This window comes from Nothoprocta perdicaria, unplaced genomic scaffold, assembly GCF_003342845.1.
Source record: "Nothoprocta perdicaria isolate Ctin4 unplaced genomic scaffold, notPer1 scaffold_46, whole genome shotgun sequence".
NCBI classification, from domain to species: Eukaryota; Metazoa; Chordata; class Aves; order Tinamiformes; family Tinamidae; genus Nothoprocta; species Nothoprocta perdicaria.
Window position 1 is genome coordinate 4,242,899 of NW_020455710.1, and position 15,280 is coordinate 4,258,178.

The 15,280-nt window shown below is 45.5% G+C and overlaps 1 long non-coding RNA gene across 1 annotated transcript; it reads right to left on the reverse strand.

Moving 5' to 3' along the window:
* Positions 1-11,307: 11,307 nt before the first annotated feature.
* Positions 11,308-14,743, reverse strand: LOC112953709. Its single transcript, XR_003250607.1, has 2 exons — positions 14,682-14,743; positions 11,308-12,341 (listed from the first exon to the last, which is right to left on the reverse strand). It is a non-coding gene; the product is annotated as an uncharacterized LOC112953709 (long non-coding RNA).
* Between the last annotated feature and the right edge of the window lie 537 nt (positions 14,744-15,280).

A 15,280-nucleotide genomic window follows, 5' to 3' on the forward strand; every position in this document is an offset into this window, starting at 1 on the left:
AGGAAAATGTGAGGAGCTCTCCACACGCTGGAGCCCCAGTCTAGCTCACTTAGCACATGTGTAATTAGTTAATGGGGTAATGTAAGCATGATTGGCTGCAGATGTCACAGGCTGGAGCCCTGAGTCGGCATCAGAATTCCTTTAAGGTTGCTAACAGAGCAAGCACATTGATTAATTAGCTTGCCAGCCATCTGACTTCCCGCTCTTGCAGCAGGATCTGTTGGGATATCGAGTCACTTGATGGTGAGGAGAAGGCAAACCATGCAGGATGCTACACATACCAAAAGGCAGCAGATTAGGGTGGTTTTTTTGTTTGACCAGCCAAATGAACGTTTCATGTCTGATCAAAAACTCTTGCTTGGAGGTCACAGTGGTTTAATTAAAAGCAGGGAAATCAAGCAAAGCAGCTGCTACCTTCTTGCCATGTTCTCGCAGCATCCATACGAGGRCTGGGCAAAGTAAACTGGACACGCTGCTGAGAAAGTGCATTTTTGAGTGAGTAGCACCRAAACTGGAGTAATGTTCAGCCTTCTTCTCTTGCTCATTTATGGGGGGAAGGCAGGGAAGAGCCTTCTGCTTTCCAAGTGCTGCTCTCGGCCTGRAGCCCCCGGCTGCTCCTGCAAAGCCGCCTTCACCAGAGGGCTCCTGGCTGCGGGGCCACCAGCAGCTTGTTTAAATAAAGACGTTTGCTAAGAGGAAGCTTATTAATTCTTGCTCGGTGTCAGCACAGGAACGATATGACGAAGGAGTTCAAACACTGGGGAAATACAGTCAACCTATAAACAGGAAGTTTAAAAAAACAGCCCAAATCCAAAGGCATGTCCTGCCCTTAATCAGCTGCTCCGGGCCGCTTTATTGCCCTCATTGGAGGCGATTTTAGTGGCTTGTCCCCAGTGGAGCCTCCAATTCTGGGTGGCAGGCGGCGGGGAAGGCGGCCGGGCAGGAGCAGCCTCTGTCCCAGCTCAGCATCTCTCGCTGACGCCACAGGGCCGTGCACGACTCGTGGCTCCAATGCAGKGAGTCCGGCACCTGCTTTTTGCCCAGGGGAAGTTTTCTTTGGCCTGGGGTGCTGTGGCAGTCTGAGATGTGACTGCTCATGCCCTCTGCTGGCTGCAGCTCGGTGGCTTTGAGAGATGTTCTGCAACAGCCATTTTTTTTCTTTTTTTTTCCCCTTTTTTATTATTTATTTATTTATTAATGCACTTAATCCAGCCTTTGCAAGGCTCTTGGTCTTGCAAAGAATTTGCTCCAAAGGGCAGATGCAAACAGGCTGAGGGCATTCCCAGCAAATCTCCTCTCTCCTTTATTTCTTCCAAAGCCCCACATTTGTGAATGCTGCACAAGAGCACTGTGCAAGAGGGGTGGCAGACGTGGGATGGGCGTCAGGACGGTCCCTGCAGCATCGCAGGGCGCTCCAGTCCAGCGCAAGGGCTGGCACGCGGCCCTGCACCGCCCAGCGCGGTTGGTTCCTGATGACTTAAGCGTTGGGAGAGTTCGCTCCGTTTCTGYCTCTTCCCTTTCGGCACAGGAATTGTTACTCACCGTGCACACAATGCCACGCTCAGCTTATTGTGCGACAGGGAATGACACGGAGCGGCCGGGCATGGGAATGCAACTGATTGGAACTCTTGATTTCCTATATGACTTCAAATTAAAACAATCCCAGATATTAAGATTTTGGCACCGGGACCGGCTTGGAGGATAATTATGGGCTGTGATTTAATTTTCGGGATCTGCGGCGAGTGCCAAGTCTCCACAGTTTTCCTGCCTCCCTCGAGAGCACTCGGAGCTGCAGGTTCCTTTTAACTCCTTCGTCCCCTAGCTGGTCCTCAGGGTCTTGCACCTTCCTCTGAGTTTCTTGGCAAAACCTCCGTACCAAACTGGAAGAAGTCGTGCTCTTCTCCTAGAGCCCTTATCCTCAAGCATCCAGGGAGCCTTTTTCTCACTGCCATCCCCCAAATCCCCACTGGGTGCAGCAAGGCCTCTTGCTCGCAGTGCTCACGGCAACTAATTCATCCCTTTCCAAGCCTCCTTCAGCTAAAATTGTCCTGGATATTATCACTGCTGTGTGTTTCACTCCTTCAGRCAGAAAATCTGATTATTCGGTGATGCTGTTACACTTTCTGTGACTAATTTCAGGCTTTGCGCTTGTGGGCAGCAGCACCTGCAGAGACAACCAAGGGCCGAGGTGGGGAGGAGAAAGGCTCTCAGGTCACTCAGAGCTAGTTCTGATGGCTTTGAGCAGCAGGGGCTGCTCCAGAAGGGAAAGGAGACCAAGATGAAGCTCTGTTGGCCATCTCCATCTTTGCAGCGTGCTTTGGGACACCACGATACCGGTGCCTGCTTTGCAGCAGCACCGCAGCAGCGCTGGCCGGCGCGGGACGAGTCTGCTCGGGTAGATTATTCTCATTTCTGGATAAAGCAAACCATCCCCTTTGGGCTCCCTTTTAGGAAAAAGAGAAGAAAAAAATCCACCAAAACCTAAAGGCATGTTAAAATAAACAGCACACACCGAAAATCTGTTTTCCCTTGTTTTGCTTAGTAGGAAGTTAGCGGCCTCGGTGGGACTTTGATGTGGGGATACACATTTGATGTCAGCATTAATGACAGGCAGGCCTCAAAGGGCTCCGAGCGAGGGTTCGAGTTCGCACAAACACTCCCACGTTCACATACTTATCCGAAAGGGCATCCAAGCGCCTGGAATGGCCTGAGTCGGCAAAACCCGGATCTCAGGATCGTGCAAGAACAGGCTCCTGCGGGCCACCTGCTCCGAGCCGCAGCCAGCACAGCCGGTGCACAGTTATTATTTATCCGCTTTGGTTCCTGTGCTGGCCGGAGATGAAAACACAAGGTGTAGATGTGCCGGGAGAGGCTTTTGGGACAACACAAGGTGTAGATGTGCCGGGAGAGGCTTGCAAGAGTTTGATGTGAGCTTTGTGAAAACACAGGTAAGTGTAAAACGCCCAGGAGCAAAACTCTTGAACATGAAACTAGACATTTCCATGAAAAAACTAGGGGTTTAAGACCTCTGGTTTATGGAGCAGCGTGTTGGCCACCCCTAGGAAATACCCCACAGTTACCTACTGTGCCTGGGTGGTACAAACCTCCCTTAAAATGAAGCCTCAGGGCCGGTTTTAGCAGAGCTGGCCTGGAGCTCCCGAAGCTCTCAGCCCTGGGACTTTGGAAATAACATCCACTTGCAGCAAGTCGCTGCTTGACCACAGAGACGGGTTCTGTTGACACCAGGTGGTTCTCATATAACTCAATAGTTTAGTTCTGAAATCAGAACATGGCCAATTGTGAATAAATTAAATTGCCTCAGCCCTCACTCTCTCACCAATTACAGTGAATTATGGACAACTCTTAAATAAGAGAATCTCCCTTCTTGGTGCTACAAGATATATTAGCTTTGTGGTCAGCTCTATATTATTTGACTGATTTATAGATCTATAACTTATGGAATTAGAGGTGATCTTTTTCTTAGGGATTTAGCTCAAAATGATTTTTTTCTTTGAAAATCATGTGGAAAAATGAAGATGATAGATATTCCCATTATATGTTTTCAGACATCTAATAAGAATCTCACTCGAAGCTTTCTACTCCATATCCTTCCCCTGCATAAAGTCTAAAACATGCCATCCCAAACCCACACTCTATCGATGCTCAAATAAACTTTTCATTTTCTAAAATATCGATCAGCCAATTCCTCTGCAGACAGCCTGGAGAAAAACAAGGAACCTTTTAGAAAAACTTATGCAAATGGTGAATTATTTTCCATTGATTGCCAAAATCAGATTTTACACSAAGACTAGGGTATTATTATGTTATCAGCAGAAATCATGCTGCAGGAACTGCTGCCATGCTGTTTCTAAAACATCTTTCTTGTAAAAGAAGGAGCAAATTCTGATTTTGGGTGCAGAAAAGAGCCACCRTATTAACCCCTTTTTAGAACCGAACTCACACAATTCTTAAAGCTAGTGCTGCAGAAAATKTGGAGGTATTTTAACACTATTCTTGTGTTACAGCATTGCCATCTCTAACCAGAAGTGGAAATGTTAAGGGCAAAATGCCTGTTGAAGGCGCGGACTTTCCCATCAATTCTATGGAAATTATTGACACCTCTATGGGTGAGTTGAGCTTGAAGGACTGTTTTAGCAGGAGAGAGATGCCAACTCTTCCACGCTTATCTGAGCTGAAGGCAGACTCTCAGATTTCTCCAGAACTAATCCGTACTTGGAATTGTTGACAAGATTAAAAAAAGAAAAGCAGTTATGTATTTTAGAAGTTATTCTGGGATTTAAAAAAATCTGTGAGATTTTGTGATTTTGAAAAATGTTCTCTTTAAAGAAAACAGGTTCTTTGGCTTCCTGTCCTGAAGGCTGCTAATCTAGTGGAGAAGATGTCTATGGGGAATTCTGCTGCTGTTGGGCTGCAGTTCAATTAGATTTGAAGTTATTTTTTTCTGGTGATCTCTAATAAAATGAAAACCTGACGGCAAAGATACCTCTCCCTGGCCCACCTGCAAATGATGTCATGGAATTTCTCTGTTCCCAAAGAGCTGCCCAGCCAAAAGTCTCATTAGAAAAGGGGGGAACGAGGTATTTGTTGTGAAATAACAAAAAGAGAGTATTTAATAGGTCAGATTTGCAAAAAAGACTCCAGACAAGCCAGGTCAATTGGGGTCAGTGAAGTCTCCAAGGGCAAGAGGTATTAGTAATACTTTCCATGGGCTCAGTACAAGAAAGAAATTTTCCTCTGCGTGTTGCTCCAATACCTGTGTTGCCTGCAATGATTTTTTTTAATATCCTGGTATGAAACAGCGTCCGTTGTTGGAGCCTCTCGAGTAGGGTTATGAAAGCTCAGTGGCACTTTGCCTCAATTCTGTTTTCTGGTTTTCAGCATCACATTTCCATTGACCCAAAAGTCATCCCCTCGCTCCACCTGCCCTTGCCCTGCTCTGGATGCCGTGGATCTCCTCCAGCCTTGACTCCTTCATATGCCCTGTAAGCCAAAGCCAGGAACTTCCAGGAGGGACATTCATCCCACCTCCACAAGGCAAGTGTGCTTGGAGGGGTGGCAATAGCCTTTGGAGATATCCAGCTCTCTCCATGGACCAAGGGCTGTGTTTAGGGACACGTGTCCTGCTGAGTGTCTAATGTAGACCCTGGGTATGGACATCTGCTCCTGCCAAGCTCTTTGCATGAGTGTCCTTGAGCCTAAAGCAAGGGAAGAGCACGGCTGGGAGAGGGTCTCTGGGTTGTGACCCATGCTGARGAGTCCTCCAAGGAGACCATCCTTGACAGCACCTTTAAGGCTTCATCTCACCATTAATGGGGTCCCTGAGGCCACGATGGCTTCTGGCCGAATGCCACCGAGCCACTTTGCATCTCCCAACTTGACGTTCCCTCAGCATCTGCAGATGATTATTGCTGAGCTCCGAGTCCACCGGCTCCTGAGCAGCTCAGGCCAGCCCTCCCAGCGGGCTCCTCCGAGCACTGGCATTACTCATCTCGACAGCTAAAGGTGCTCGGCTCCATTTCTTTTAGTGATGCAGTAACCACAGGCAAATATTAACTAGCCCTCAACTGCATGCCAAAAATCCAGCCTGTTGCAAGAGGAAGAAAGGGATAAAGCACTTGAAAATCCAATATCGTCGGTGCTAATTTTAGGCATATCTGTTGGCACGGGGATCTAGGTTTCATCCACTCGCCTCTGGTGCAGTGCCACAAAGTCAGATTTACAGACTAACAGTGTCCCAAATAGCACTTCATGTGCAAGAAGTGAGAGGAAAAACACTGGATGCCGTGTTTTGGTGGGGCTTGAGCTGAGTTATCCACACAAAGCCGCTTCAACTGTGGGGTTATTTACAAGTTGGCTTGTGAAAGGCTCAGTGGCAGATTTAAGTCAGTTCATTTCCTATGATTTTCATTCGGCTTTGCCTCTTTCTTCCCCTTCGTTCCCTSTAGCCATTGCATGGCACTGCAGGAAATCCTAGTACATCGTATCTCCAAAGGGACTCATTGGAAATCAAGAGCAAAGAGACCCATGTCCTGCAGCCCCAAAAGCAGAGTGAGCACGGGCAGCAGGACACGTGGAGTGCTCCTGCACCCTATGGCCATGAGAGCCCCTTCCCTGGGTCACGGCCGGCGAATCCTGCCCGTTTCCAATGACGTTTTTCCCTGTACAGATCCCTTTGGATTTAATTACATTTCCAGCATATCACAAGTACTTAATTGCGAATAGTTAAACAGCCTTTAAGATGCAAGAGTACCTCTCGGAATAAACGCATGCAGATGGTACAGTGCTACTGTATCCACTCGAAAAGCTCTATTAATTGCTTTTATATACATATAAACATATATATATATACCCTGGCTATTGAGAGAAAGCATAAAACTAGATTAAGAGGGAATGGAAATCAAGTAATGAAGCTGGTGGACGTAGCTGGATTAAAAGGGAGAAAGAAAAACAGGTTTTGGTTGCCTTCAATGAAAGAAATTTGCGTTTTAAATGGAAAAAAAAAATACTTCCACTGAAGCTTGGGCAAAACGTCAGAATCCAATAGATATAATTTGAGACACAGACCCAAATGAGGGCTTACATTACTGGGCTTCTTCTAAATGATCCTTCTTTTAATTTTACATAATGTCTCCCAAACCTCTTAAATAAATACATACTGTTTGAAGTTAAGTAGTTGTAAATTTTTTTCTTTTTTTTTTTTTCTTTTTAGCACAGACAAGTCAAACAACAATGGCTCAATCCAAGAAACACAGTTTAGGTTTACATGTAAAAAGGTTTTCTTGACTACCTGAAGAGTAAAAAAGGTGTAAATGAGAGTGTCTTTCCAGACTTGTGCACAGAGGACTACAAGGGAAAATGGATTTAAAYAGAATCAGGTCTGAATTCCTCAGAATTGAGGGATATATGCAGGTCCGTGGGGACTGATTCTAGGTACAGAAGTTACGATTTCCTTAAGTCTTAATAGCTCTGCTAACGCTCCTTTCTGCCCGCTTGAAGCACGTTAATGACAACGAGGCCTCGGACATGGGGCTAATCCATTGCACGTTGCATTTTTCTCCTCAGCTGCTCCCTGCCAGGCTAAAAATATAAACAGACTTTCACTGAATTGGGCTGTTATGGAAATAATTCGATGTTTATTTAGTCTCAAATTCTGAGAATTTGTGAACTCTAACAACACCACAAACAACAACAGGAAAAACGGGGCTAATAAGAATTTAATCCCTCATAAGARCACAGTCAGTGCACGGACCCTGATGTGCAGCAGGGGATTCAAGCTTTCCCATGGGATACCACCACCGGAATTTGGGGAAACAAAGTGAAATCACGCAGCGAGGATGCTGCCTTGGACAGCCGTCAGCCCAGTTGATGTGAATGCAAAAATTGTGTATCCTGCATGCGCTTTTTAGTTGTGTTTTCTTAGAAAATCAGATGGAGAGCTCCAGGCCCTGGGTGGGCTCACACATGCATTTCCTATCCCTCCTTGCAAAACCCGGGATCATGGGGAGCGACACAGTTCCTCTCTGCGCGGAGGCTGCACCGGCCCTGGGTKAGCAAAGCTCAGCTCTGGTGGTTTCGAGATTAATCATCCCATGGTTGTAAGGAAAGAAAAGGAAGTGTGGAAACATAAAGAGAGGTGGTTTGGGCTGTCCATTGCAACCCGTTGTTTTTTTCATTGACTTAGCTGGAAATGAATCTTGGCCATCACCAAACGCTGCGGACAGCCCTGTACATCACTGGGCTTTTTCAGGTACTGTCCCTTCCTGAGGATCCAGGGCGGCCACTCAGTGAGTCTCACTCTCTTTCATATGGTCACTGTGAATGAATGAATCCTGGTCCAAAACCAAATGGAAATCTTAAATTAGGTAGAGCCTCGAGTCCTGCTGGAGGTGTTTTGGAAGCGCGGACATGCGGCAATGAAATGTGATCCATCTGCGGATGCTAAACCCTGCTATGGCTTGTTTGCTTTGCAACACCTTCCTAGCCCTGTATGGTTACAATTTAACTTGATTTTTTTAAAACCCAAAAAAAGAGTAAAGTAAGAAAACAGAAGGGAAAAAAAAAAAAAGGGGGGGATTTTTAAATCAACTGTCATTTCTGGCAAGGCTAAGGATCCCAGCAAGGTATTTGTTTATTATCAGGTATTTCCTCAGGATCAAATTCAGAGGAGAGAAGTCTGGTGTGAGTTATAGTCTGCTTAAAACTCTTCTTGAAAAGAGATTTATGTGAGGAAATTACCTAACCCGCGGCGAGCGGCTGAGCCCGAGGCCGCGGCGCGCGCCCGTGCTTGTGGCACRGGGGTTTCCAGCTGCCCCCAGGGTGCCCGCTGAAAAGAGCAGGCACCGCTCCGCTCGCTCCCGAGGATGCACCAGGACGTCCACCTCCCCGGGATGCTCCTCTGTGCTTGGCCGAGGGGGTGATGCCCCAGCAGTGATGCTCCCCTGGGAGTACCAGACTCCCAATGCGGCTCCTGCAAATCCATCCCCTAGGACATTSCTTCCCCCGGGGCTGGGTGAGCAATGACAGCGCATGGCACCAGGTTGGGGCTGACATGAGTTTGGGTTGCTTTTGCAGGCAAAATAYTGGCCAAGTAGGTTGTCTCACTGTTCTTTCAAGGTCACCACGAAAACCTCTGGCAAGAGCCTGCTCCAGCTGGGAAATTTTACCGTACGCACAGCAAACAGGGAGTACTTTTTATCCCTGTGCCCGACCTGTTGCTGTTTGTGTTGGTTTAACTTCACTGACCCGAAATCCAGAACGCGAGTAACGTGCTGTGGAGCTGGATCCTGATATGGGGATGAATTATGTGTGTAATACAGTAAATTACGGAGAAACAAACATTCAGCAAGTCTCCTGTATGGAAACTATTTCTCCTTTCATCTCCATTGATCATTGACGTCTCTGCTGACAGAGCGTGGTTATGCCTCCAGCCTGTGATCAGTTTGAAATGTCTCAGAAATACGTCTCCATGCAGTTAAGGTTTTCCGCTGCTAAGAAATATCTTAATGCTAAAGGTTTGTTTACAAGAGGTGGCTGTTTCCACTTGCTGGAGCATTACAAAAGTTGTTTTTTCCAACCACTAAGTAGATCTAAACATTAAGCGTTTCTTAAGCTGGTTTTCCAGCTCCGAGGCTGCTATAAACATTAACTTCCATCGGCTCAAAACAAAACAAAACACAAATGTTGCTGCTCTCACTCAGCCTCCCCTAATGCAAAAATAAATAAATAGATAAAAAACATACTTTTTTTTCAAGAGGCTTTTGCTCTTGAAAGGTGTGTTGTGCAGCTGGCCTCACTCCTGCCCACCAGCGTAATCGCTGTTCCCACTGCCCTTGATGCCTGGACTGGTCTGTCTGCAGTGTTTGCATTGCATGGACATGTGAGAAACATTATGAACTGCATTGGGATAGAGGTTAGTCCTTCCTCTCTCCTTCTCCTCCTCCTCCTCCGGATTATTCAGAGARGGAAGACAAGGAGAGGCTGGTGCTCACCTTGCTGAGCCCATTTAGTCAATCCTACTGCAAGCTTAAGAGCACCCCAAAGTGCCTTAACACCTCCCCATGCCAGCCTAGATTTTCAAACATCCCCTGCAATGATGCTGACCACAATTTCTAGTTGCCTCTCTTAGGAAATTCTAAAAAAAAAAAAAGAGAGATAAAACTGGTTTTCAGAGAACAGGAGATCAGGGCTCTGGAAACATCTGGCTCTGCGGCAGACTCTGCGCCAGTTGTCTGCAAACTGTGATGACCAAAATTAGTAATTTTTGAAAACGCAGGCTGCCGTATCATTAGGCATTTCCAATTAGATCACTGGAAATGGACAATCAATAGTAAAATAATTGCTGTTTTGGAATGGAAAACAGTGTGTCTGGAAAACACTACTGTAATATAAAAACATAGCTTAAATCAGCTGTAAGTAATGCCACTAACCACGGGAGTAGCTGAGCACACCCACAGCTACTACAAAAAAGACTCATATTCCAACATAATTTTTATTCGCTACACTGCCTTTCCCATCTCTGTGAATTTAAGACACTTCTGGTACATCTTCTGTGGGAAAATTCAGGAGTTGGAAGCTCTTAATGAGTTGCTTTTCTTAAAATGAGATGGGGAATGCGTCTGTGTACTCAAATGCACATCCCTCTTTAGCTTCTCTTGCTCTAAATATGTTATACCTATTACAAATGGTACATATCGGAGTATCAGAAAGGTCCTAGATATCTGGGGATGATTCAGAAGTGGAATCTCACTGCTACTGTCTCGCCTTCTTTACACCGAGAAAGGAGGGACAGTCACCAACTGCAAATCACACGGCGTGACTGAAATTTCAAAATTACGTGATTTTTTTAAATGGAAAGCTGAAAACAAAAACATGTTTTGCTTCCCAGCTGTTGTTATTTTAAAAGGTATTTTTAATGAAGAATTTGCACGGACCTTTTCTTGACTAAAAGAAAAGCTACTTCTATCTCCAGCATGTTTCAAATGGAAATTGTAGCTACTCGCTAACGTTAGCCAAAAATGCAGCAGCATTTCACTACGATTAAGCAATAAGTATCTGTCATTCTTCTCTGTAGTCACTACGCTGCTTCCCTTATTATGTTGTTCATTTAAATGCGACCACAACATCCAAGTTTCCTATCATCAGAGTTTATTCTGGTCTTTCTCATTTCCCAACCATAACCTAGCCATCTTAATTTATTTTGTAACTCTCTGGCCWTTCAGAACTGCTGTAGGAAACACCCTCCCCAACAAATCATGCAAATGGGAAGTAGACAATAAGAAGAACTTGACAGTTTTAGAAAAGCTTTTCCTTCAGTATTTTTTCCTGATAGAAGGCAGCCCAAAATAGATAGCACATTGCTGTGTGGCTCTGACRACACAGGCATGCACAGCTCTGCTGAGGACTGTGCAAAGAAGACTGGGGGAGATGGTCTTGYACCAGCTCCATGGATGCTCCTTGTTTGGGGGCAGCAGCAGTTTAACATCGGTCCCTGAGATAGGGATGGTCAAAGGAGCGACAAACAGTCAYGGACAAAGCAGAATCCCAAGGCTTATAACTGGCACATTTCAGAAATGGGAACAGGATGTGTTTTTCCCATGGTTTGGGAACAGCGTGAACACTTTCTCACACACTGTTGGTGAAATGTTTTGGCACACCTGTGCATTTCGAGAGGTCTATTATACTCCAAGGTCTCCTAGTCAGCTGTTAAGGACTCTTTTCCTCTCTAAGAACATGGATTGATTATGTGGAAATATGATTTGAGTTTGTATTTGTACTGGATCACAGATCAGAAGGAAGTTTGAGTACGTACTGGCTCCCGAACTGAGCTTTCTGCTCCGCGGCTCAGGAGCGAGAGACAAGCAAGGGCGATTCAGAGCTGTTTACACAGCTCCCTTCTTTATTTGTGACGATCCTGAATAGGGAAAAATTGTTTACATGCTGCAGAGGATGTTTTAGCAGCGTTACTTCCTACAGAAACGTCCTCGAGCTCCAAGTGTTGGCAGGCGATGACTTTTCCTCGTGTCTTTGGCCGGTCTCGCGTCCCTCAGGAGACATGACAGACCTTGCAGCTCTGCAGGCTTTTGATCTCAGCCACAGCTCCACCACCTCTAAACAAATCATCACTGCTTCAGGGCATCTGCCTCTCATTAGTGCAGATGACCCAGCTGTGGACCAAGGGAAGAGCGCTCTGCACTAGCGCCAAATCCATGTGCAGGGCTGCAGCGACTGCAGCATTATTGCTCATCGGTTGCCTTTTCGTGCTTCTCTTGGAAGAGTGATTTGGCTGTGCTTAGCCCTGAACGTGGATTTGGTTGAGGTCTTGTTGCTGTATGCATTATCATGGTGTTTCCACGGGAATTGGGGACAGTTCTGCTGTTTTAGGGACCAGAAACTGCCATCTCCTTCAGCTCCAGGAGGTGCTGGTAGGGTAGGGCTTGAGTTTCCTTGAGTTTCCATCCAAATGAGAGCCTTGCTCAACCTCGCTGGGAGTAAAGAGTCCTAGGACCAGTTTATTCAAGCATCACTGTTAGGGCCAAATGTCCRTGCTTGCTGTGCTCCAGCAGCTCCTGATGCATCAGTGCATCTGTCTTGTGAAAGCAGGACAGCAAAGTCTGGTGAAGGAGAGGGGTTCAGGAGGTATTTTTTGAAGCATCCTTAAAACACAGGATGGCTGCAGGAAACCGAATGGTCACAGGTTCTATCCCCATGAAATAGTTAAACAGGGTACAAAACGCCAGAGAATTGCAACATTTTCCTCATAAATGTCCTTTAACAGTGTTTTCAGTGATTGTTTGGCACAGGAATAGAGTTTCCATCAAAACCTGTGGAGGGATAAGAAAGGTTTCTCTCCGTTCTCTCCACAACGGGGAAGAATAATTTGTCCCTGCAAAAACTATAAGAAATTTTCCAGGTTGCAAATCAAGCTAAAAGCAATACCTGGACACACATATAYAGGCACAAATCAGGCACCTTTCCCTGCATGAACGTTGCTGTTCCTGCAGAGCGCAGCCCCTGCCATGCTGCAGCCTTTAAAGGCAGGCACGAGAAGCAAAATGAGCAAAACACATGAGGCAGCATCACGCACGGCAGACCGAGCTACCTGTATTTTATAACATCCATTCTGGGTCCAATTTCATCAGCTTGGCAAACGCTCTCCTGGTGGAAATAACTGAGGCCTGAAAGTCAAAAGCAATGGAGGAAATATCTAAGCTATGAAACGTCAAGTTGCTTTCCAAAGGGGTTCCAATCTCCAACCACATCAAGAAGGGTGTCTGAAAAGACAATCAGGCCTTTGGTCAATTAAATGTCTTTTTTACTTCTTCTTTTGCTTGGGAATGAAGGAATGCTCAGCACCACGGTGTATCCTCTACGACCTTGCAAATCTTGTTTTTCAGCTGCAAGTTCTTTTTGTTTTTTTCCTCCTGAGGTATTTGTATGTTATATAAAGCCGAATTTGGATTATTCTAAGCAAGCGATTCTATATTTTCTTGTTTTGCCTTTTATTTTTGCTTTGGGAGAGTGAAACCATGAACACTTACAAACAGGAGCCAAGGAAGCAAAACCTGAGCTAAAAGTAAATACAGCAAATACTCATTCTGCAATTAACTCCCCCTAAAACACATCTCAATTGGCCCTGGAGCACAGTGGTAACCTTCCGTACGGCTGGGTGAATAGCATTCACATCTACTGCCTAGCAAATCTTTAAAGACAGTGGTAAAGATTAAGACTAGCTGTTGAATGCAGACTGCGAGATGTCCCTGGAAGGTGTCTAATAGTCTAGATGGCCAAAATCATGATTATTCACTTTTAAAACCCTAGGCACTCCTCATGATCAGCTCCTCCTTATGGGAACAGTTGCTCAGGGATGCAATAATTGAGCAGCCCATCATCCTGTGTCCTATGAAAGCTTTTAAACCTCATGCAACAGGGAAAAGAGGGATGAATGTATTTTTAAACTTAAGGGGAAAGAAAAAAAAAGGCAGTTTTATTTTCCCAGGGGAATTTAACTATATTAGTTTACATCCTGTGGTATGAATAAATAAACAGTCTCTAACCAATTTCAGGCTTGCTGCTGTTTTGGCTGGCAGAGGTTTTGCTAGACTAACCCCATGCCTCCGAGCTCCCATTTTCTCTTCTCCTTCACTTCAGTGCTGCTGGGCCTCCCTCCTTTCTCCCTCTTCACTGATCACTTYTATTCTACATATATCGCCCTCTTGCTCTTCTTGTTGGAGACCCCATCATTTCCACGTATGTCTTCTCAGGGCACCCCAAACTATCAGTCTCTACTGCCAAATTGCCTCTTGCCCTACCCATTCCATAAGGCAGGTGGTCCCTGGAGAATAAATATGGGTTTGGGACATAAAATAATCTCTGAAGAGAACCCACTCTGTCCTACTGGCCGGCTCCAGRCCTAGTCCTTGCCATTTCTGTGGTCACCAACCATTAATACCCCAATAGAAGAAAAAAAAGGTACTAAAATAAGAGACTGTGAGGTCTGAAGTAGATATAAGGAACTCTGCAGAACCATAGGTGTGTATTCTACTGCAAAAGTGGCATATTTTAGTACTGAAATCAAGTGAACCCGGAAGAAGAACCACACATCTTTGCTTTGCCAAAGGGGACGGATCACAGGGTAACAGCTGGAATTTATACAGTTTTATTTTACAAAATATTAGCTCTGCCAACCTGCCACCTCTTTCTCGTAGAGGTGAGGGGATATTAAGGGCCTGGTTGCAACGAGTTCTGCGTACAGTGAAGGTGATGAGATTTAASCAAACCACAATCCAGCAAAGAACTGGGGCCTTGCAGGCAGAAAACAGGCAGCAGGCACGGGGACTAGCTCCCACTAAAGCAGTGGTCACTGTGCACAAATGAAAATGATCAGAATGGGAAGATTGGCTATTTTGCCCCTTGTAGAGGAAGCAAGGGTATGCCTGGGAAACACGAAGGTTGTTTTAACCCTGGAAACACGTACATTTTGTTTTGCACCAGWTGTTTAGGGAGCCTGAGGAGATGCTGCTTTAATGCATGCACCTAAAGCCTTTGCTATTGCAAATCTCCAAGAAAAACAGCATTGCCAGACAATGACTGCAAGGATGCACAGCAGAATACAGCAAAGCAGAAGCCACTCAAAGTCTCCAGAAGATCCCCAGGTACCTTACCTGCTTGGCCAGGGATTCAGGGAGCTGCAGCCTCTCCATTAGCAACTGCATACCCAGCTGTAGGTCCTTCCCCTTTCACTCAGGACCATGTCTGTATCTTCATTAACATGATTTATTTAAGCAGAGAAACCTGCCTTTCTGCATAAGGGCCCATTGGGAGGGATTGGGGGGTGAGTGGGTGTGCTCTTTGGGAGGCATGTGTGTCAAGAAACCCAGGGGCCTCCTGTTATTAACAGGGATCAGGCAAAAGAGTGACCCAGGGATCTCCAGGAGGAAATTGGTATCATTAATTAAATATCTGACACCTGGCTCTGAGGATATATACCCTGAGTTTTTTATATATATATATATATATATATATATATATCTCCCCATATATAACCCAATATAATGGCTTTTGCAGGATACAGAAAGTGATGTTGTTCCAGTTGTCTGAGCTGGCAGCTTCCAGTTTGTGGCCATATGGTTGGCTGTGAACTTGACTAATAAAAATGGAGTGAGCCCCTTYTTGCTTCTTTTATTTWTTWWTTTTTTTTTGTTCTTCCTGACCCTATTCAGTGCCATAAATACCTGTACGTAGCGCAGGGTTTATAAATAGC